This window comes from Pan troglodytes, chromosome 5 (genome assembly GCF_028858775.2).
Source record: "Pan troglodytes isolate AG18354 chromosome 5, NHGRI_mPanTro3-v2.0_pri, whole genome shotgun sequence".
NCBI classification, from domain to species: Eukaryota; Metazoa; Chordata; class Mammalia; order Primates; family Hominidae; genus Pan; species Pan troglodytes.
In genome coordinates, this window is record NC_072403.2 from 56,887,866 (window position 1) to 56,911,330 (window position 23,465).

General features: G+C 39.2%; 1 long non-coding RNA gene across 1 annotated transcript in view; it reads left to right on the plus strand.

Annotated features, from left to right (window-relative positions):
• The window catches only part of LOC134810306 (uncharacterized), a 211,630-nt gene extending 188,399 nt beyond the window's left edge, over nt 1-23,231 (plus strand). Inside the window, exon 4 of the long non-coding RNA XR_010158041.1 lies at nt 22,123-23,231. This is a non-coding gene — a long non-coding RNA (uncharacterized LOC134810306). The remainder of the gene's footprint in view (nt 1-22,122) is intronic.
• Nucleotides 23,232-23,465: the final 234 nt, after the last annotated feature.

Here is a 23,465-nt window from a genome sequence, read left to right on the forward strand (position 1 = left end):
AAAAAAGTCTTACTATGTTGCCCAGGCTGGTCTCAAACTCCTGGGCTCAAGCAATCCCCCTGCTTCGGCCTCCCAAAGTGCTGAGACTACAGGCATGAAGCACCATTTTTTTTAAAATACTTTAAGATCTAGGATACATGTGCACAATGTGCAGGTTTGTTACATATGTATACATGTGCCAAGTTGGTTTGCTGAACCCATTAACTTGTCATTTACGTTAGGTATTCCTCCAAATGCTATCCTTCCCCCATCCCCCCACCCCATGACAGGCCCTGGTGTGTGATGTTCCCCACCCTGTGTCCAAGTGTTCTCATTGTTCAATTCCCGCCTATGAATGAGAACATGTGGGAGGCACCATATTTTATATTATTTATTGAGTGGATCACTATGTACTAGGCATTATGCTGAATGTTTTCATGCATGAAGTCATTTAATCTTCAGAGAATCTCTGTGTCATAGATGGCTGTATTTGTCATTTATTGCTTTGTAATCAGTTTCCAGTAAGACTTTTCTTGCTTTCCTACAAGCCCACACCTGCTGTATCCTCAAAGTACAAAATTCTCCACAATATGTTCAAAGCATGTTAAGTGTTAGCTAATACTTTACCCGAAGCCCACTCACTGTCTGGTTCCAAAGCCACTTTTACATTTTAGGTGTCTGTTAAAACAGCACCACACTTTCATTACCAAAATCTGTATTAGTGATCTATTGCTGTATAAAAAATTACCCCATGGCTTAGTGGTTGAAAAATAGCACACATTTGTCTCAGAGTTTCTTATTATCAGGAATCTGGGAGTAGCTTAGCTGGGTCATTTTAACTCAGGGTCTCTCACAAAGCCGCAATTAACATGTTGGCCAAAATGCAGTCATCTCGTCTCCATTGGGAGGATCCACTTTCTCTCTCTCTCTCTCTTTTTTTTTTTTCGAGATGAACTCTCACTCTGTCACCCAGGCGGGAGTGCAGTGGCATGATCTTGGCTCACTGCAACCTCCACCTCCAGGGTTCTAGCCATTCTCCTGCCTCAACCTCCCAAGTAGCTGGGACTACAGGCATGCACCACCACGACTGGCTAATTTTTGTATTTTTTAGTAGAGCCAGGGTTTCACCATATTGGCTAGGCTAGTCTCAAACTCTTGACCTCAAGTGATGGGAGGGTCCACTTTCAAGGTCACTCACACAACTGGTGTTAGGACTCCAAAGATCCACTTCTAAGCTCTCTTACTTGGTTGTTGACAGGCCTTGTGTCCTTGTTGCTTGTTGGCTGGAGACATCAGTTCCTTGCCACATTGGCCTCTCCATGAGGCTGCTCACAACTTGTGCAGCTTGCTTCCCCCAGAATAAGGTTTCTGATAGAGAAAGAATGGACATTATAACCTAATTTCAGAGGTGACATCTCACTGCTTCTGATGTATTCTATTTGTTGAAAGTGAGTAATTAAATCCACCTCACATTCAAGGGGATGGGGACTCCACGAGGACATAAATACTAATGAACCACCAATTACTGTAGCTCATCTTCTGGGCTGTCTACTACCATGAGAAAACTGAAACACACAGAGAGAAGTAACTTTTAGCTGAATTACACAAAAGGTGGGTCTGACTCTAGAGTCTCAATTCTTGATGGCTATACTATACTGTTATCATAAATATATTGTGTGCTAAGAAATCAGATAGCCTATTTGTTAGAGAAATTCAAAAATACTATTTGTAGCTCCCTTTGAAGACTTATGGAGTTAAGCATGTAAGTTTTTTGTTTATTTGTTTTATATCAGGCTATTGCAGAGACACACAGAAAACTTTTTGTTATTGTTGATCATGGTGTTGTTTATTTTAGCTTACATTTGACTTGGGTTTCAAGTGTTAAACTTCCAGATAACCATGATGTTTTATAACTATAATTATAAAACAAAGAATAAAAAAACATTGAATCAACATTCCTGTTTATTGACTTTAGGGTTCTGAGTACAATGAGAAAAAGAATATAGCTCCATAAAATTACCCTAGAAGGGACAAAGAAAGATCCAAGAAAATTCCAATATGAAATCTAAATAAACATTAAAGCCAGAGTTGTGTTAAATGTGTGAGAGGGAGGAGGAAAAATTGTGCAAACTAATGTATATTAATGCTTACCTTTAACTTTCTAATCAAGCAATATATTGTGATAGCAAATGTTACATGTTTGATAAAATTAAATGTGTTTAATTCCTTTAGAAAGCTTTGCTTACTATTCAGCAATCAGATTTCATTCATGTAGAAGGTCTGGTCAGCTTACGTGATGAGAAGGTCATCTGCTACAACCTAGTTAGGAGGACTTGGACAGTAGTTAACGAACAAATACCATATCACTGTGTCCCTGGAGTTCTGCTGTACAAGACAAATGATGCTTTTTCAAGAGGAAATTGGAGACTGTAATTTCTCCAATGTGTAACAGATCTTTGCATCTACTTAGCAGTTAAGGAGCCTGAAGTGATTTTAAAATACTTTGAAGTTTTCAAGAAAGCATTTAGACTCATTTCTTTTGTCACTGTTTCCTCTGCTCTATGGGACATGCATACTATGAGAGACTCAGTGGCAAAAGAAAATTCTGTGGAATAAGTTTGTGAATAAATAAACCTGTGAAAAAAAGAACAATCTGTTAAACATAGACCTGAGCCAACAGATGCAAGAGAATGGATTTGTGCTACTGTGGTTGTGACCACAAAATCTCTCTCAAATGAGCCTCCCAGGGAAGTGGCCATGAGGTGGGAAACCTTTATCTAAGCTCTGATGCAAGGAGGTGAGCTTGTCTCTCCACACTCTTTACCTTGTCTTCTCTTATCTTACTGTTCTTGTTGTGGGAATTATACCAAGCAAACCATACCCTGATCCCAAGAAAGGAAGAAAAGCAACTCCATCTCCCTCTCTTTGTTTTTCTCCTTTGATGCCAGCAGTCAGGTTTGGGTAGGCTGTGTTTTGCCTTCTTTGCCCAAATGACAGCCTTGAAATTGTTAAAATTGCATGTAACTTTCTCCTTAGTTTCAGGGTGAGATGCTCATAGATGACTGAGAGACGTAAGTATGTAAATAATGAAATATTGTAAGATGTGATAAATGCTATGCATATGTATAAAGTGCTAAGAGAATGCACAGAAATTAATGACCCCAAATGGAACAATGTGCTGGATATTCACACTTTGCCCCTTTCAGATCCACTCTTCATCCTCCCCTTCTCCACCCCTCTCCCTTGCTTTGTGCACTTGTAAACCGAAGCAGACTTCTGTGGACTTCACAGCAGGCTTCTCTTGCTCTCCGTTGCTTCTGCTTGAGTTTGGCCAATGGAAAGCACCATTCCTTGCTAGTTACCCTTAACTCTGCCTGCATCTTAGTGAATAGTCCCTTTATTGCATTCTTCTTAATTACACCTGCTGAGTGTGTCATCTCCTCCCTACTGAATCCCTGACTCTAAAATGACTGGATAAATGAAAAGAATAAATCATACCAGGGCCATAGCTTGCTTTTATAGATAGTGCTATCTCTTAAGTGAAAAATCACCTTTGGAGTACAGAAATTATATAAAGAAGTAAAAATTAGGCCCTTTGATGATTCTTTAAATCTTATGATTGTATCATTACAAAAATTTATTGTAAAATTTTAGCCAACTCTGAAAGCAGCTATGAGAGAAGCATTTTAAACATGAATTCAGGTCCTGTACATTAGGTAAAAGAGCAGTTAATTTTTATGAACATGATATTGCTTCAAGCTTCCTTTTAAACATGATGTCTTTAAATATATCCCATAAGAGAATCTACTCAAACACGTACATTTTGAAAACCGATTTTACCTGCAAATCTTGCCAAATATCTATCACTTCTGTAAATTGCTCTATTTTTTTTTACTTAGAAAGGTATTTGGCTCCATCTCAAAATTTGAAAATCATTAAAGGAAAATAGTAAGTGATTACAATAATTATTTAAGCTTTCAATTAATGTATGATTCAATTTGACAAAATGTGATAGAAAAATTTATTTTTCTAGATTTGCTTGTTGAGGAGAAGTTAATGTTTACAGATAGTAAAAGATAGTTTTAAAGAATTAAAGAAAACAAGAACCCTTTCGGGGATATAATTTATACCCTTATGTATAGAAAGATTTTCTAGTCCCTATTATATTTTAAAGAATTACTTTTCCATGGAGACATACCAAATAAATGCTACAATTCTGTAAATGACTTATAAGAAAAGATAATAGACAGATAATCAGCATACTAGGGCTAGTTTTTGGCTCATTATGTCATTAAACATGTTAGGTCTCAGTTTCTTCATTTATAATATAAGATGTTGGACTGGATCTCTTTTCCAAGCCATTTCTCAACATTAAGAATACAGTATGTTTTGTCCAGCAGAGACACATAATTTTTTCAAAGGCAGGATAATTGCAGTTAACAAAAATCCTGAGAGCTAGACTAGATGAAGAAGTTGAAAGGTAGCAATGTCTAAGTAAGTTCAACCCAATCAGAAGATGTCCCTTTGGTCCTGTTAGGTGACCATAACTCCTTTGCACTATTGCTTTATGCCATGGGGTCCAGATTATCCTGTTCCAGTGATATATTTTCTATTAGAAAGGTGTCTGGGGATAGTTCTGATGTTATTTTAAACTAGAGAGAGGCCCAGAAATAAACCAGCAAGTGACAGATCTAATGAGGTCAATTGCACAGCTTTATGTGAGGCCAGACAAAGGTGAGTTTGTAAAACACTAGGTTTACATTGCTGTCTCCATCTTTCATTTCCATATAAATTCAGTAACAGTCTCGAGGCACCAGCAGAAGTACAGCATGCTGAACAAAAACCTTTCAAATAGATCCTTTCTTGAAGAATTTCAAGAAGCAGCAGCGGCTATTTAAAGCAGCATGTATGTCATTTTCCATGAGAAAATTGAACCAAAGAAATTTGCTTTTCCATTGGTGTTATCTTCCTGAATTCTAGATATCTTTATAGATGTACTATAGCTAGAGCTCAAATATTTGTACTCCAAATGAGCTTTTAAGAGATTCAATCCTTGTTTTCCCAAACCAAGATTACAATAAAAACAGTTTGGACTAGCTAGCACAATTTTATGGTTTATATCACCAGAGACTAAATATAAAACTTGAAGAAATATGTTTTGCAAGATATTTATATCTCTTTCCATGTATTAACATTTTAAAAACCTATTGCTTCAGTATTTTTTCTCAGTCATCATAGTGGCAAATTGCTTGCATGAATAACTGTCCAAATGAAATTAATGATCACTAGCAAAGAGAACACAAATAGTCAACTTGGAATATATCAGCACGTCCATTTCTGTTTGGTGTCATGTAATAACAATAATTTAAAAAAAACACACACACACACACATACAACACCTGGTTCCCATTTAAAAAAGAGAAATTAAACTATAGCTTTTCAATGCTGACCTCCTGAGACAGAAAGGTGAATAAGAGGTGTTTGTTTTCGAGTGGTACAGCCAATTTTCAGACAAACGCAATGTTTATTAATGAGGGCAAATTGTATTTTAACCTCTTAGGCTGGGCCTGGAAATTTTGAAGTGCTATTTGTCACATTCTGATATGACAGATTTAGAAATCAGAATGACTTGTGGCCTACATATAGGCCCAAGAATACAGGGATTCCCACTTAGCCTCACTTCTGCTCACAGCAGCCAACAATTGTTTAAGAAACATGTGGAGATGCTTTGGGATTTTCAGGAATTGTCAACGCCTGTCTCAGTTGACCTAAAACTACCCCAGAGGATTTGTAAAATAAAGGCCAATTAACCCTCAAAAATAACATACTGAGAAGTGTGGTTAAAATAGCAGCACCATTCCTTCTTATTGAAAGGAGTCATCGTTTTTAAAAACAGCATATTCCTGTGAATTAGAGCTATGTATTTTGAATTGCGAGTGGGAAATTTGAAACTAAACTATCAGCTATTCTACTTTGAAACTCACTTAATGTAGCACCTGCCTAAGTGTCAGGTGTGTGCTCAATGACTGGCTTTATGAGATGGTGTTTTTGTCCAACTTTCTGTTGTAACATGTCAACTCCCTGGGGGCAGACACATCATCTCCAATTTCCTTCCTTACTAGATAAGTAGACAGCAAATGCTAAAAAGTTTGGCTGACTGACACATGTTGGCCATTAAGAAAATTAAAACAAAAAGATGGAGTTATTGTTTAAAGGGCACAGAGTTTATGTTTTGCAAGATAAAAAAGTTCTAGAGATGAATGTTAGGATGGTTGCACAACGATGTGAATGTACTTAATGCCACTGAACTGTACATTTAAAATTATTTAAAATATTAAATTTTATGTTATGTATATTTTAATGCAAAAATGATGGAGTCATTAAAGGGGAGAGAAAATGGTAAAAGTGAAACAGGCTTATTTTTATCTATACGTTCAGAATTATAGATTGTTTTCTCTTTTCCTTCTTTTCCTTTGCTCACATCAAAGTGACTGATCACTAACCAATGGGGCCATTAAGATCTGTCATATGTATAGCTTGAAAGTGTTTCTTCTTAAGTGTTCTTGATTGTATTATATATTTCTTTTTTTTAATCCGATTTGAAACAAAGATATAGAAAATGCAAAAGGACCAAAGGTTTTATTAATTGTAGTATTACCCTATCTAAGTCAGGGCATACACTACTGAGAGGAATGTGAGAGGTGCTGATCCAGGATCTACCACTACTGAGCCCAACTTCATTTTTGCAAAATCACTTTGGGATCACTTCCAGCCCATAGAATCCTTTTTCACATGGGGAGGAAGATGCCAAGAAGTTCTGGATTTATAAGAGAACTGTGGCCACAGGATGGGGGCAGAACAAAGGAGATATAGAAATGGATATTCTTTAGGTCCAGAAGAGGAAGGAAAAGAGAAAAAAAACTCTTTAATTTCTCCAGTGATTAATTTTTCTGATATGATTAATCTGTCATACTTCCACTGTTCTGTAAAAGCTACTCTATACATGTTAATATTTTCCTGTGTGTGATTTAAGGCAATGAATCTATATACTTAATTTACATAAGTGAATGTAATTCATATAACTATGCACAAAACAATAGATTAATATTCAAATGCATTTTTCAAATTTCTTTAGTTTTTTTTTTTTTTTTGAGATAAGGTCTACTCTGTTGCCCAGGTGCAGTGGTGCCATGTTTGTTCACTGCAACCTCAACCCCCCAGGCTCAAGTGGTCCTCCCACTTCAGCCTCCCAAGTAGCTGGAACTACAGGCAAGCACCACCACACCTGGCCAACTTCTGTTTTTTTTTTTTTTTTTTTTTGTCTTTTTTGGGGGGTAGAGACGGAGTTTTGCCACATTACCCAGGCTGGTCTTGAACTCCTGGGCTCAAGCACCAGGAGTCTGGCCTTCCACACTGGCCTTCCAAACAGCTGGGATTACAGGCATGAGCCACTGTGCCTGGCCAAGTACTTTCAGAATATAAACTTTTGGCATGTTAAAATGTAAAAGATTATTTTATGTATTTTTTAAACTATTGGAATGAAATATAAAAGCAATAACAAGTCAAAGATGTTGGCTTATAGTAAACCAAACTAAGCTGGTTTGGAATATATAAAAGTTGCTTGTTGTAATAATTATGTTTGTTTCTTTAGTGAATAGTGCAACTAAATAAATAGCCTTCAAAAATAATCCTTCAAATACTTGAACTAAACTTGATAGAACTTGGTGTTCAAGTTGGTGGAATACTTGAAGTGTTCTGGTGTAAATCAGCTAGTAAATGAAAATTTAGGTAAGCTTTTGAGAGTACATATTTCTTATTGATCTCTTCCTTTTTAAATTGGTTTCTTATATGGTATATAAGAAAGTATCTGTTAGAACAAAAAGACTGAAATAAATGGCTAGAGGCTGGACATGTTTCTTTGAATGCAGTTTTTGACCTGAGTGTGTCCTGTGGTAGGTGACAGGTACTGTCCCAATATCCTCACTTATTTGACAGTCCCCATTTAGTCATGAGTTTAGTGGAGAAATAGAGCATGTATAGTATTTGCTAGATGCAAGGACAAGCACACTGAGCTCACTTCATAACCACATGCTCATCACTGCCCTTGGATAATATAGTAAGGTTCTCTCTCTTCCTCTCTGTCTTGCTTACTTAAAAAATTCAAAACAGGCCAGTTGCCATGGCTCATGCCTGTAATCCCAGCACTCTGGGAGGCCGAGGCGGGCAGATTGCCTGAGCTCAGGAGTTTGCCACCAGCCTGGGCAACACGGTGAAACCCCATCTCTACTGAAATACAAAAAATTTAGCCGGGTGTGGCAGTGTGTGCCTGTAGTCCCAGCTACTCGGGAGGCTGAGGCGGGAGAATTGCTCGAACCTGGGAGGCTGAGGTTGCAGTAAGCCGAGATTGCACCACTGCACTCCAGCCTGGGCAACAGAGTGAAACTCTGCCTCAAAAAAAAAAAAAAAAAAAAATTTAAAACATACTTACTGTCAAAAAGCTGTGGGCCTCACTTATAACAATATCAGAATCACAGATTTGTATCACAGTTAAGTGGCAGTTGGCCTCAAAGTGGAAGTGGAATACAGGCCCACTCAGTCATAGAAAACTACAATCTAGGCTCTGCCAAATTCATTATATTTGTGGGCAACAGGAAAGAGAAATCTGGAGTTATGATTGTGGATGTAGATTTGTATCCCTTGGCAAGAGAACACTGGAACTGACATCTTACAAAACTGGGAGTCGGTTGTAGAAAGGATGACTCCCTAAAAACACCTAGATTAAAGGAAGATAGTATGGACTCTTCCCAATTTGCCAAGTAATTATTTGGAGCACCTATTATATCAATCATGTAATGACTAAGAAGTAGTGCCCAAGGTACCATTTTCTGGGAGATGTTGATACAGGAAATTTTATCTTAAGGTATATGTATAAAGACAGGTTATTTGCACTTTAAGACAAAATAAATAGCTAACATTTAGAGAGCTCAAACTGTTTTTGAAACACTCTTCTCTGTATTATTTTATTTAATATTTGCATCTCTACAAGATGCTACTGTTATCATCAAACTCTTTTACAGAAAAAGAGACAAGTGTCACTGTACTACCTACACCTACTCTGCTTAACAAAGGAGCCTTCCTATAACCACAGCACCAAAAGATACGTCTCCAGAGAAGCTTCAATCCTCAAATTATGCTTAAATTAGAATGCCATTTTGAAGCTAAAATATAAAGATGACTCATTACCTGAATCTGGTACTGGAGACCCTGCAGCAAGTAATGGACATCCCAGTTCATGCCCCATCGCATGGGGTGTGGTTATGAGGAACATGAGGGAGACCCGAAGAACTAGATCCAGGTATCACCTCTTCCTGGTGTGAAGGGTCTGGAGACTGACATTAGAATTTATTGTTACACCATTATATTAAATTTCTTTAGGAAGTTTATATTCTCCTTATTAAAGAATATGGGGCCAGCCATTTCCCACAAATCCTCCACTTGACTTTATAAGCTTAGTAATTAGCAGTGCCAAGATTTTTGTTGTCCAGAGTAAATAAAACTAGGTAAACATCATCTTAGATATTTGAATCATCTGTGTCATATTAAATATATTATTTCTCTGGGTCTCAGTTTTTTAACCCGTAGAATTAAGAAGTTCAAGCAGATAAGTCCTACAAAGCCCTTTCAACTGTAAAATTCTGTAGATTCCAGGGCATGATGGGAATTATAGCCTCATGTAGTTGCCGAAATGGTGCTTCTTATCTTGGACATAGACATTGTCTTAGAGTTCTTTACCTGAAGCCTCACAAAACATTTAGCTACATATGTTTGCCTGTTCATACTCCATGTTTGAAGGGTGTGGGGGGACGGGGTAATTTTTCTGCCTAGTCTCCTCTGTAAACCCTCTTCAGCTGATGACGTGGGAAGCCCAGACCCTCTCCTAAGGAGGAAGACCTTCCCAGGTGTGATTCATTTGTTTTTATCTTCCTTCTCCCCGCCCTAGGAAGAGGAGGTACCCGGGCAGCCTAACTGTCTCTAAACTACAGTAGTTACTGCCTAGCAGGGTTTGGGTGCCTGTAAGCTCTATTGGGTAGTATAGTGCTGGTGTGTTGTGACTTGTCTTTAGTGCTAATTGGCCATGACAGTAATAATTGCAGATGACGTGAAGCCTGAGGAGTGCTGAGAAAGGTGTACTGTCTACATGATAATGGATAATTGAATATTTCTCCTTTCTGTTTCACAGCTTTGTGAACACCAGATCTGGCAGATTTAAGCTGAGGCCTGTAAGTTCATTTGCCATTTTCTTCCACCACAAGTGGCCCCCGCTGGGCTGATCTGTTCTTCCACTTGTTCCTCTGGCACCTGCCCATGTGGAGGGGATTCTTCAATAGGGCACATCTGTTGTAGCCTCACAGATTCTTCTGCTGTTGGAGAGCCCTGTGTGTGGAAGAGTCCCTTTGTGTGAAAATCATCCAGCCTCAACCACACAGTTCAGCAATTTTGCTGAAAGGAACAGTCTTGGCTGCACTTGGTGAGTCAGGATGACATTAGCAATCTTGCCTTGTTTCTGCTTTGCAGAAGGAAGAATCCCAGCTTCTATTCTTAGCTTGTGCTGTGGCTATACAGATAAATCATATGGTTTTCATGCTTGAACTGTATCAGACCTTATCTATTTGACAACACCTTTGTAAGACCTCTAAGTAGCAAGATCCTATGAGTGTTATCTACAGTAACATACAACCCTTAAACTGTATTCCTACACATTTTCTATTAGTCAGTAGTCACCAACTGCAGTTAAAAGCAAAAAGAGTGTTTTTGATGAAAAGAACAAAAGATTGCTTGTTTAGTCCCTCAGTTTTTTGAGTCACTTGTTGCCGCAGCTTTTAAAATTCAAGTTCTTTATCTTCTATTGTCTGAGATTGTTCATTGCTATTTGGCATATTTATGGGGGTCTAACAACTTTGTGTCACTGGAACCTATTCTGGTTTTCACTCTACTGTGGGTGAATCAACATTTGCGGTCTTTTTTTTTTTTTTTTCTTTTTTTGAGGGGGAAATGTTAGTAAGCCCTAAGCCCTGAAGGAAACTCCAGTTTGTTCTTTGAACTTCTTTTGTCCTCTATGATTTGCTATAATAACTGCCATACTTTGGGCATCTTTATTTGTATTTCAGTCTGTGACTAGCAGGAGGAAGGCCCTCCTGAAGGTAAACATCACCAATCAACTCTTGTTTTTGTATTCCTAATACCTGGTATTGTGCTTATTTGGATAGATAGACAAATAATTAGTTGAAATTTAGGTTTAATATTTGATGTTGTTCACAAATGATGTTTTGCATAGATAGCCAAATAATCTGAAGGAGTTTTCTTCATAAATCTTGCTAAGCTAAAAAAAAAAAAAAATACTTGTGATAAGTTTTAGCTATCCTGCAACTCCACTAGTTTCTCCTCATTTATCACACATGTGCTACCTTTATTTGCCTCTCTGCCAAGACTGTTCATGAATGGCCACACTCTCATAGCCACCATGTAATCCCCAACATCTTCAATATCTCAGTCCTACTGACCATCTCTGCTTTCTTGAAAGTCTCCCTTCCTTCTTGTAAATTACACCACTGAACTGCTTCTCTTCACTGCTTATTTCAAAGGGCTGTGTTTTTTTCTGTTTAGAAAATGTTGGCTTTTCTAAATATTCAGTGTCTGCCTTTTTAAAAAATATCATCTCTCTTGTTTGGGGATCATTGATCACCTATCATCTCTAGGCATACCTGTATCTGTTGCCCTGCTGTCTCTTCTATGACCTATGCCTACATTTTCAATTGCTTGTTCCACATCCCAACTTAGGTGCTCTACCAACCCCCCACCAACATAAACATTTATTTTACTGAATGAGTTTTCAGAAGGCTGGCTTCTTCTCATTTTCTTAATTCTGTTGAGAGCACTTCTCCTTTCTTGGTATCCCAGGATAAATGCCTTGGTGTCACCTTTGATTCTTGTGCTTTTATTTCTCCATCTCTGGTGGGAGAGTCCTGAAGATTCTGTACCTGAAGATACAGGTAGGGACCTGTATCTGTCCAATTTGTTCTCCTCATTTCATACAGTGACAACCACTTTGTGATGGTTAACACTGAGTGTCAACTGGATTGGATTGAAGGATGCAAAATATTGATCCTGGGTGTATCTGTGAGGGTGTTGCCAAAGGAGATTAACTTGAGTCAGTGGACCAGGAAAGGCAGACCCACCCTTAATCTGGGTGGGCACCATTTAATCAGCTGCCAGTACAGCTAGAATATAAAGCAGGCAGAAAAATGTGAAAGGACTAGACTGGAGACTAGACTGGCCTAGCCTCCAAACCTGTATCTTTCTTCTGTGCTGGATGCTTCCTGCCCTTGAACATCAAACTCCAAGTTCTTCAGTTTTGAGACTTGGACTGGCTTTCCTTCCTACTCAGCTTGCAGATGGCCTACTGTGGGACCTTGTGATAGTGTGAATTAATACTTAATAAACTCTCCTTTAAATATATATCTATCTGATTAGTTCTGTACCTCTACAGAACCCTGACTAATACAGATCTTGGGACCAGGGGTGGTTCTAGAGGAACAGTATATTAAGGACAGAGTTCTTTTCTTGGTTTTGGGATTTCTGGAGTTGGCTGCTTAATATGATTAGACCCCAAAATGCTAAGGATTCTAATTCTAATAGTATGGAGAAGACTGATGCTTCTTGGCATGAACTGTTTAGAGAGTTATGCAAAATAAATGCATTTGACACTCCTGATTCACTGCTCATGAGAGGCAAGGAGTTTAGTGATTCTATACATAATGGCTTTGACCATATGTAGAGAACCAAGGAACATAATGAAGCTGGTTGGTTGCTCCTAAGTTCAATGGACAAAGTGATAAAAGAAAATAAGCTCAGGGATTCTAACTCATGGCTTCAGAAGCAGATACAGAGCCTCAAATCTACTAAGATTACCCTGAGTGAGAGTCTTATCTCATAAAGAGAAAGAGCTGAAATTGTGGAAAAACAGACACAAATTCTTATCATGCGAGTGGCTGACCTGCAACAAAAGATGCATCCACAGCCTCGCCCGGTGTCTACTGTTAAAGTGAGGACATTGATTGGAAGAGAATGGGATATGTGGGAGGACCCTGATGAAGTTGGGGACACTGGGTTTGTAAGCTCTGATGAAACTTTATTGCCCAAAGAAACAGTTTCCCCATCCCCAGTAGTGGCAACATCCCCTCCCAGACCCATGCTGCCATCAGCCTTTCCACCTTTGTCTGAGGAGATAAACCCTGTGCTGCCTGAGGCAACAGTGATGGCCTCCCCTGAGGCAGTTGCCAGGCAAGATAATGTTGATTCTCTTCAGGAGCCACCCCCAACACCCCTGTTTGCTTCTAGGCCTATAACTAGACTAAATTCCCAGAAGGCCCCTAGAGGTGAAGTTGAGAGTGTGACCCATGAGTAGGTGAGCTACATTAGAAAAGAATTGCTTGAGTTTTCTAATTTATACAAGCAGAAATTTGGAGAACAGGCATGGAAATGGATATTAAGGGTGTGGAATAACGGTGGAAGGAACATAAAGTTGGATCAGGCTGAATTTATTGATTTGGGCCCACTAAGTAGAAACTCTGCATTTAATATTGCAGCTTGGGGAATTAAAAAAGATTCTGATAGTTTATTTGCCTGGTTGGCTGAAATATGCATTAAAAGATGGCCCACTGTGAGTGAGTTGGAAATGCCAGGTCTCCCTTGGTTTAATGCAGAGGAAGGGATCCAAAGGCTTAGGGAGATTGGGATGGGTGGAATGGATTAGTCACTTTAGACCTACTCATCCCAGCTGGGAGCGTCCAGAAAATATACCCTTGACCAATGCCATGTGAAATAGATTTGTGAGGGCAGCACCTGCGTCTTTGAAGAGCACTGTAATTGCTCTTCTCTGTACGTCAGATCTAACAGTGGGAACTGCAGTCACTCAACTACAAAATTTAAATACAATGGGAATAATTGGATCCTGAGGTGGCAGGGGCCAAGTGGCAGCACTCAACCATCAAAGACAAGGTGGGCATACCTACTGTAATGAACAGCAGAGGCAAAGCAGCATTTATAATAGTCTGACTCCTACAGTGCTCTAGCATTGGCTAATTAATCAGGGTGTTTCTAGAACACCATGAAATTGAGAGGAAGCTTACTGCATTCCTACTTAATTTATATACACAGAAAAATTTCTAGGTTTTATGGACAAAAGACTAATTTGAATTATGAAAACAGAATCAAGGCCCCTCAATCAATTTCTAGACTTAAGCCAGTTTACAGACCCAGAACCCCTTGAATGAAGGGGAGGCTGGGTCCCCTTGTGAAGGGGGCCCTACTACACTATCGATAATTTATGCTGTTAATCTTTCTCCCATCCTCCCCCAAGAAGATCTCCAGCCTTTTACCAGGGTAACTGTGCACTGGGGAAAGGGAAATGATCAGACATTTCAGGGACTACTGGACACTGGCTCTGAGCTGACATGGATTCCAGGGGACCCAAAATGTCATTGTGGTCCTCTAGTTAAAGTAGGGCTTTATGAAGGTCAGGTAATTAGTAGAGTTTTAGCTCAGGTACGACTTACGGTGGGTCCTCGCACTCATCCTGTGGTCATTTCCCCAGTGCCAGAATGCATAATTGGCATAGACATACTTAGCAGCTGGCAAAACCCCCACATTGGCTCCCTGACTGGTAGGGTGAGGGATATTAGGGTGGAAAAGGCCAAATGGAAGCCATTAGAGCTGCCTCTACCTAGAAAAATAGTAAATCAGAAACAACGTTGCATCCCTGGAGAGATCGTGAAGATTAGTGCCACCATCAAGGACTTGAAAGATGCAGGGGTGGTGATTCCCACCAGATTCCCATTCAACTCTCTTAATTGGCCTGTGCAGAAGACAGATGGATCTTGGAGAATGATACTGTAAGCTTAACTAAGTGGTGACTCCAATTGCAGCTGCTGTACAAGATGTGGTTTTATTGCTTGAGCAAATTAACACATCTTCTGGTACCTGGTATGCACCCATTGACTTGGCACATGCCTTTTTCTACATTCCTGTCCATAAGGCCCACCAGAAGCAATTTACTTTCAGCTGGCAAGGCCAGCAATATACATTTACTGTCCTACCTCAGGGGCATGTCGACTTTCTGGCTTTGTGTCATAATCTTATTGGGAGATAACTTGATTGCTCTTTGCTTCCACAAGATATCACGTTGGTCCATTACATTGATGACATTATGCTGATTGGATCCAGTCAGCAAACACACTGGACTATTGGTGATACATTTGCTTGCCAGAGTTTGGGAAATAAACCTGATTAAAATTCAGGGACCTTCTACCTCAGTAAAATTTCTAAAGGTCTAGTGGTGTGGGACCTGTCGAGATATTCCTTCTAAGGTGAAGGATAAGTTGCTGCACTTGGCCCCTCCTACAACCAAGAAAGGGGCACAGTGCCTACTGGACCTATTTGGATTTTGGAGGCAACATATTCCTCATTTGGGTGTGTTACTCCAGCCCATTTATTGAGTGACCTGAAAGGCTGCCAGTTTTGAGTGGGGTCCAGAACAGGAGAATGCTCTGCAACAGATCCAGGCTGCTGTGCAAGCTACTGTGCCACTTGGGCCATATGACCCAAGAGATCCAATGGTGGTTGAGTTGTCAGTGGCAGACAGGGATGCTGTTTGGAGCCTTTGGCAGGCCCCCATAGGTGAATCACAGTGGAGGCCTCTAGGGTTTTCGAGCAAGACCCTGCCATCTTCTGCAGGTAACTACTCTCCTTTTGAGAAACAGTTCTTGGCCTTTTACTGAGTTTTGGTGAATGTTTGACTATGAGTCATCAAGTCACCATGTGACCTGAACTGCCTATCATGAACTGGGTGCTTTCTCACCCATGTAGTCATAAAGTGGGTCATGCACAGCAGCATTCCATCATCAAATGGAAGTGGTGTATACGTGATTGGGCTCTAGCAGGTCCTGAAGGCATAAGTAAGTTACATGATGAAGTGTCTCAAATGCCCATGGTCTCCACTCCTGCCACCCTGCCTTCTCTCCCCTAGCCTTCACTGATGGCCTCAGGGGGAATTTCCTATGAACAGCTGACAGAGGAAGAGAAGACTAGGGACTGGTTTACAGATTGTTCTGCACAATATGCAGGCACCACCTGAAAGTGGACGGCTGCAGCACTACACCCCCTTTCTAGGACATCCCTGAAGGACAGCAGTGAAAGGAAATCTTCCCAGTGGGCAGAACTTTGAGCAGTGTGCCTAGTTGTGTATTTGCCTGGAAGGAGAAATGGCCAGATGTGCAATTATATACTGATTTATGGACTGTCATCAATTGTTTGGCTGGATGGTCAGGTACTTGGAAGAAGCATGATTGGAAAATCAGTGATGAAGAAATTTGGGGAAGAAGTATGTGGATGGACCTCTCTGAGTGGTCAAAAACTGTGAAGATGTTTGTATCCTATGTGAGCACTCACCAACGGGTCACCTCAGCAAAGGAGGATTTTAATAATCAAGTGGATAGGATGACCTGTTCTGTGGACACCACTCAGCCTCTTTCCCCAGTCACCCCTGTCATCATCTGATGGGCCTATGAACAAAGTGGCCATGGTGGCAGGGATGGAGGTTACACATGGGCTCAGCAACATGGACTTCCACTCACCAAGGCTGACCTGGCTATGGCCACTGCCAAGTGCTCAATTTGTCAGCAGCAGAAACCAACACTGAGCCCTCTATATGGCACCATTCCTCAGGGTCATCAGCCAGCTATGTGATGGTAGGTTGATTATATTGTACCTCTTCCAACATGGAAAGGGCAGAGTTTTGTCCTCACTGGAATAGACACTTACTCCAGATATGGGTTTGCCTATCCTACATGCAATGCTTCTGCCAAGACTACCATCCGTGGACTAATGCTTTATGCACTGTCATGGTATTCTACACAGCATTGCCTCTGACCAAGGCACTCGCTTTTTCAGCTAAATATGTGTCACAGTGGGCTCATGCTCATAGAATTCACTGGTCTTACCATGTTCCTCATCATCCTGAAGCAGCTGGATTGGTAGAACTGTGGAATGGTCATTTGAAGTCACAATTACAATGACAGTACTTTGCAGGGCTGGCCAGAAGGCCGTGTATGCTCTGAATCAGCATCCAATATATGATACTGTTTCTCCCATAGCCAGGATTCATGGTCCAGGAATCAAGGTGGGGAAAGTGGAAGTAGAACTACTCACCATCACCCCTAGTGATCCACTAGCAAAGTGTTTGCTTCCGGTTCCCACGACATTATGTTCTGCTGGCCTAGAGGTCTTAGATCCAGAGGGAGAAATTCTGCCATCAGGAGACAACAATGATTCCATTAAACTAAAAGTTAAGATTGCCACCTGGACACTTTGGATTCCTCCTGCCTTTAAGTCAACAGGCTAAGAAGGAAGTTACAGTGTTTGCTGGGGTGATTGACCCAGACTATCAAGACAAAATCAGTCTACTGCTCCACAGGAGAGGTAAGGAAGAGAATGCATGGAATACAAGAGATTCATTAGGGCATCTCTTAGTATTACCATGCCTTGTGATTAAGGTAATGGGAAACTACAACAGCCCAATTCAGGCAGGAGTACAAATGGCCCAGACCCTTCATAAATGAAGATTTGGTCACTCCACTAGAAAAAAAACCACTACCTGCTGAGGTGCTTGCTGAAGGCAAAGGGAATATAGAATGGGTAGTAGAAGAAGGTAGTCATCAATACCAACTACAACCACATGACCAGCTGCAGAAACGAGTACTGTAACGGTCATGAGTATTTCCTCCTTCTTGTGTTAAAAACGTGTTTGTACATGTATACACTTGTGCTAACAAAGTATCTTCATTTATTTCCTTTTCCTTTATCATGTAACATAAGATTTATTGACTTCATATCAGCATTTAAGTATTTTTTTAAATGCAAAAAAATTTATGTAGTTAAAAATTTTAAGGACAAAAATGATAAAGATAAAGATATTTCATATTGACAAAATTTTTAAAAATCCATTGAAAATGAAAATGATACTAATGACTTTCAAGTACCTAATATTGCTTCAAAATATATATTAAATATAGAAAAAAATTGCTAAAAGAAATGAACAAATACAAAATACTATTAGGACTCTTTTTTTTTTTTCCTAGCACATATGATTTTTTTTTTTTATACTTTAAGTTTTAGGGTACATGTGCACAATGTGCAGGTTAGTTATATATGTATACATGTGCCATGCTGGTGTGCTGCACCCATTAACTCGTCATTTAGCATTAGGTATATCTCCTAAAGCTATCCCTTCCCCCTCCCCCCACCACACAACAGTCCCCAGAGTGTGATGTTCCCCTTCCTGTGTCCATGTGTTCTCCTTGTTCAATTCCCACCTATGAGTGAGAACATGTGGTGTTTGGTTTTTTGTCCTTGCGATAGTAAACTTTATGTAATAGTATTTGGGTTGGGGATTGGTGTGTTCCAGTTGTAAAAAAAGATAGTTGTATTATGTTAGTGTAATTATGACCTTATTATTGTCTTTGTTTGAAGATTACTTATGATCTCAGGAGATGTGTATGGGTTCAAGTTGACAAGAGGTGGACTTGTGATGGTTAACATTGAATATCAACTTGATTGGATTGAAGGATGCAAAGTATTGATCCTGGGTATGTCTGTGAGGATGTTGCCAAAGGAGATTAACATTTGGGTCAGTGGGCTGAGAAAGGCAGACCCACCCTTAATCTGGGTGGGCACCAGTTAATCAGCTGCCAGTGAATATAAAGCAGGCAGAAAAATGTGAAAACACTGGACTGGCCTAGCCTCCCAGTCTACATCTTTCTCCTGTGCTAGATGCTTCCTGCCTTCAGACATCAGACTCCAAGTTCTTCACTTTTGGGACTCAGACTGGCTGTCCTTGCTCCTCAGCTTGCAGATGGCCTATTGTGGGACCTTGTGATCCTGTGAGTTAATACTAATAAACTCCTATATATGTAAAATATAATATCATATATATAAAATATAATATCATATATATATATATATATCCTATTAGTTCTGTTCCTCTAGAGAACCCTAATGAATACACATTTTATTTCCAGTTTTTACATGGCCCCCAACCATTTTCAGAGTTAATAGCTGTTCTTCCCACCTTCCAATCTGTAACTTAAGTTTCTTAGTCTTTAGTCTTAATCTGGTATTCCAGAATGTCCAGTACCCAGATAAACTTTACCTTTTTTTTTTTTGCAATGCCTCTGCATTCTCCTACTGATGGAGACATTTTAAATTATTTTCTGTTATTACCCTCATGTTTCTATACTTCGATGTCTTTGTATGCTGTTCAATTTATTAGAATGCCCTTTCTAACGTATTTGCCTCACAAACTTGTATTCATTTCTTATGATTCGATTCAAACATCACCTCCTGAAGAAACACTCAAAACTTGTATTACCCTTCTGACAGACATTGACTATGACTTAATGTGCTGTATTTAAAAACTGGTTTATACATCTGTCCTCCCATTCAGCTGTGAGTGTCATAAGGGTAAGGATTGCCTTATTTCTCTTTCTCTAATACTTTGTGTGGCACATAGTTAGCACTTTATAACTACTCACTAAATACTCTGAAAATACAGCTTCAATCATTGTTACATATATGGAAGATCTTAATTGGTTCTTTTCCCTGTGATTTCCGTTGAGTTGAGAAATAGAAACAATGAAACAGTGTACACCATCTATTTCATTGTTGGCAAACCCAGATAAGAGAACTTGGTTGAGCCTTCTTGAGTAGGCAGTGGAAGTATGAGATGAGACCCCCACCATGGCTAAGCATAGCTGGCCCAGGATGGTGAGAGAGAGACTATTAGTTTTTGAGGTAACCCATGGACATGTGAACCAATCAGTTTGGCCATTGTTCCTCCTGAAGGGAAAAATGAGTTATGGGGGTAGAGTAGGACGACCAGCTCATCCCAGGTTTCCCAGAACTTTCCTTGTTTTAGCACTGAAGTGCCATGTCCTGCAAACTCCCATAGTCTCAGCAAACTGGGATAGGTGATAACCTTAAAGTAGAAACAAGGATGGAAGCCATCTTCTCATCACTTGTGAAAGAACAGAAGAATTGGTGGCAAATGACATTATTAGATTGAAGAAAAGTTCTCCCCAACTATTATGCTCCTTAGTGGTCCAACTATGAGTGGTTCTACCTTGTCCACTAAATTAATTATAAAATACTCACCTAGGCATTCTAGGACTTTCTCAATTTAGCCCCAGTCTGCCTTTTTTATTTATCACCTAGATAGATAAATGTCTATCTACAAATGTCTATTGGGAACCTACCATTGGCCAGTTATATTTTAAACCCATGGAACAACATAGTAAAAAAAATTATAATATAAAAGGCTTTAAGCTTCCTAAGGGCAAGGTCTGTGATGATACACAGTCCCTCACATGGCCCCAGTGATGACTCCTTCCATGTTATAATTCTCTCCCTTTTAATGTGGGCTAGACCTATTGACTGACTTCTACTGAACAGAATAGTGCAGATGTGATGGGAAGTTGGGATGTCACTTCTGAGGTTAGGCTATAAAAAGACAATGGCTTCTGTTTTGGGTGTTCTCTCTTGAAGTGTTCTCCCTGAGAACACTGGGAACTCAGTTGTGTCCCAAGGCAGCCCTGTGGAGAAGCCTACATGGTAAGGGACTAAAGTATGCCAATAACCGTGTGAGTGAAATAGGAAGCAGAACCTTTTCTAGCCCCCTTCCTGTGCATTTGAGTTTTCAGATAAAATAGCAGCTCTGGCCTGCAGCATAACTTCCACTCATGAGAGATTTGAGCCAGAGGCACCTGCTGAGTCATGACTCAATTCCAAACCAATTGAAACTATGGAATAATACAATTTTGTTGTTTTAGACCACTAGGTTTGGGGGTAATTAGTTATGCAACAATGTATAATGAATAATGAATACATCTATACCTGTGCTTCTTTTGTTGGATCCTTTTCACTGATGGTCTCCCTAATAAAGTGCTTGTATATAATAGATGCTCAATTTCACTAGAGAATGAATGAATGAATGACATGTCTCTCCTGAAAGAAATTCTGCTGATTTTTTTTGCAAAAAAAATTGTAAAACTTGTTTATATCAGGGACTCTATCTTTGAAACAGGTTTATTTTTCTGTATTGCCTATGATAATGTTTTATGCATATAGGATCTTAAATATTCTTGATTGGATTTGATGTCTTACTATTTTTTAAATACATAAAATATGTGAAGCTACCACAGTGCTGAATTAGAATACAGAGTTGGAGCTCATCTGGATAAAACCCAAGCTTGTATGAATAAGTATAATGAAGACCAGTGAATTGATCTCAGGCCAACTCATAACCTCATAATGTTTATTTCATTATTTCTTCTTTTTTGATGTTCATTACGTCAGTCACATCTTTTATCACTTGTTTAATTAGAAAATGGGCATGGGAATAGGCAGAAAATTTGGTGACTCTCATACCCATAATTAAAGCTATAAATTGGAAAGATTTCTCTATTTGGGGAATTGACTCAATTCCAAATGGCAGGGGGAATGGTCATAGAATTGCAAATAGTACTAGCCCAGGAGTTAGGAGACTTGAGTTTTTGTCTTAGTTTTGTTAGTAAGTAGTCCTGTAAGTATAAAAATTCAAGTCCTTTCCTTGTGCTTTAGTTTCTTTATCAGTAAAATCAGGAGGCTGGGCTAAGGCTCTCTGTTTCTTTCTAGGAAGAAAAACAAAAGGCCTCTGTGGCTACCTTCTGTGAACTAGGCACTATATAACTCTTACAAAAGATAAAGAAAAAGGCTTATTTTTTAATGACTAAATTATTTGAACTTGCAAAAATTAGTAATTTGCAGATTGTATGCAAACTGTGATTGAAAAAAGTCAGGGAAATCAGAGTGAGCCTAGAAAGCAGGCTTCTGGGGAGAAGCAGATCTGCTGGGAATCACATGCCCCCAATAATGTGATGTTACCAACCGGAGTGCAGAAGCTATTTGGAAAGCTGACCAATGGGATTGGGTGAGATTCAGTAATTATCAGCAATTGACTAATATTTATCTTTTATTCCTTGTCAACATTTCCAGGTAGGAGCCTCTCTTCTGTCTGGCACAGGGTAAGTACTCAATAAATATTTGTGAAATGAATGAATTTTTTAAAAGTTCCTCTTTTTCCAAGTTCCTGTTCCATGACTCCATAATTAAGCATATACCATATGATAGGCACACTATAAAAGCCTGCTCAATGTACCCTCTTTCAGCATGATGGAGTGGTAAGATAAGGGACTTTGAAGGTGATCTTATTTGGGGTTAAAGGTATGGACTTGCAAAGGGTCCTTAGCCTCTCTAAACTCCAATTTCATCACACATAGATTATTTTTATAATCTCAAAGGACTGTTAGAACTACTTTAGAATAAATAAAACAGTTACACGTAACATCTGACCCAGAATATTAAGTTCAATATATTTTAGTTGTTTTCTTTTATTGCTTCACTTCCATTTTTAGTCACCTTTTCTCTATTATTATGTCCACGCAAAACAAAACGAGATGAAGCAAAGTAACAATAATATATCAAAGCCCACAATAGAATTGGAAAACGCTCTGTGTGTGCCTTATGTGTGATTCACCCTGTGAGTTCTAGGGGCCAGATAAGATCTGGTTATGTTATGCATGAATATATTGAATTTTTCTTAGACTTTGAACCCTTAGGAATTAAAAGCATATCTTCTATTTTGTGGTATTTTTGTAGTCTACATTGTCATTTGTTTGAAGTTTCATTAATATTGACTAATAATGATGTCAGTTCTCTTAGCAGTGTAAAATACAATGACATCACTGAAATTTATGTAGAAGAAATTGTTTTTGTTTTATGACTTAATCTATCTCTTCTAAGAGCTGTTCATTGACAAATTATTTTCATTATGTGAATGTTAGCTGGTGGGAGGGGGAGGATGGAGCTGAGGGCTAATGGGGGAGAATAAAATGGTCTAAGTATTTACAAATGAGATCTCTCTAGAGAAGTAGATTTTACCAGTTAATACATCTAAAAAAAATAAATAAAATCTAACGCTTCCTTCCTGTCTTCTCATTCTGGGTGTACATGGAACAGAATCAATTGGAGATCCCACTACCTGCACAGGTTGTGAGCCCTGGGCAACCATTACTGACAGGAATTTGTTGTGTTCCTCATGATAGAAAAAAAAAAATGCTTGAAAATGTCAATGTGTATGTTTTCATGGCTTAGAACAATGCTTGAGAATATCTTTGTCTTTGTTTTCATGGCTTATGAATATAAACATGGTAAGTTTTCACTCAAATCATTTGGTCAGCAGTCACAAATTCAGATATAATGTCATCTACCTTCACTCTTGTTCATTCTTTAACTGACTCTTGATTGTCAATCTTGTACCCTGGGTTAGTGAGCCTAGT